The sequence below is a fragment of the Amphimedon queenslandica genome, unplaced genomic scaffold (genome assembly GCF_000090795.2).
Source record: "Amphimedon queenslandica unplaced genomic scaffold, v1.1 AMPQUscaffold_5343_Cont22684, whole genome shotgun sequence".
Classification (NCBI taxonomy): domain Eukaryota; kingdom Metazoa; phylum Porifera; class Demospongiae; order Haplosclerida; family Niphatidae; genus Amphimedon; species Amphimedon queenslandica.
Genome location: NW_003554351.1, coordinates 155 through 1,663, shown reverse-complemented (window position 1 = coordinate 1,663; position 1,509 = coordinate 155). Strand labels below are relative to the sequence as shown.

The 1,509-nt window shown below is 31.9% G+C and overlaps 1 long non-coding RNA gene across 1 annotated transcript; it reads left to right on the top strand.

The window, feature by feature from the left end:
* The first annotated feature begins 469 nt into the window (after positions 1-469).
* On the top strand, positions 470-996 carry LOC109592411 (uncharacterized). Its single transcript, XR_002190335.1, has 3 exons — positions 470-691; positions 741-785; positions 843-996. It is a non-coding gene; the product is annotated as an uncharacterized LOC109592411 (long non-coding RNA).
* Positions 997-1,509: the final 513 nt, after the last annotated feature.

Here is a 1,509-nt window from a genome sequence, read left to right as displayed (position 1 = left end):
CACAATTATTGACATTGATAATCCTTCAACTGATGTTTACTGGTTAGTGAATGGAGTGATGAAGAGTAGCTCAATGTATTCATCAATTATTGATGTCCTGACATACAACAACACAATACTGGTATATCCTGATCCACTGGGAGTGTCAGTTAATGTTACCTGTATAGCAATGCTTGCAGGAGTCAACTACAGTCAATCTGTGATATTACACGGTATGATTATACTTTAATCAATACTAAATACTTTTGTCTTTTTTCAAGCTCCTAGTGGTCCTCCAAATAATGTGAGAGGGTTTATATTAAATGCTACTAGTATTAAAGTGAACTGGACCACTTCATCAGAGACTAATGGATATGTGATTGAGTATACTACTGGATGTGTAACCAGGAATGTAGTATCTACCAGTGAAGATGAAATTGTACTAACAGATCTCTCTCTAATGAGTACCTATACCATCAGTGTGTACTCATATATAGATCTTCCTTCTATTGATTATGTGACACTTGTCATTCAAAAATATAGTGGTTGGTAAATATTTATAACTATTCCTTTTTAATAGAAGCAATAATTTTTCTACTCCATCAGATTCATCAATCCACAGTGATAGTGTTATTGCTCTTGGTGTGTCAGTAGGTGTATTGTTGATTCTACTAACTGTCAGTGTTGCTATTAATATCTGCTGCTTTATAAGGTACACATGTAGCATCATTATATACAATATTAATTGATAATATTTTTAGAAATAAAGTTCATTTTGCCACAGGTGCTACTATTAAAGACCCAAAGTTAGTATAATAGCACAAGTTACTAATATGCATGCACACACATATCTATATATATAGAGCTGATAAAGATATTGCATTGCAAGTATGTCAAACATATCAAATTCATAAGACTGAAGTTGGGGAAGAGATTGAAGTGGTCTATGATGAATGTCATGCATCACCTGATGCTACTCGCACATATTATGAACTCTGATGATGTACTGAATATTGAATGATTTTCTTGAAAAATGTTATACTAGGCCTAGCTATAGAACTATAATTATTGTAATCTAGTTTTGTACAATAAATACAATTGTAGTAAATCAAATGAGCTATAGATCTACATTTATTGATGTGACATACTCCTCAACCTTTGCCTGCTCATGCAGTCAAATTTGACAAATTTTATTCTTTTATACAGTAACACCAAACATGTCATGTTACAAACCAGCATAACATTCGATTGATCATAATACCATATTTCAACTAGGTAGCTAATAAAAGAATAAAATTTGATGAACTTTCAAAAATAAAGCCGTAAAATTGTACAATGGTAACTAAACATTGGTCACTTATCATGGTGTAAACATGGGTCCTAAAGCAAATTTACAACTTCTTAGAAGTGTGAACTAAATTGCCAGTTTTGTTTTAACTTAGCTAATCAATGAGTAACATGAATAGCAACGTTATTAGAATAATAAAAGCTCAGCCTACTTTTCTGTTAATTTTGAAATTTCCGAGACAA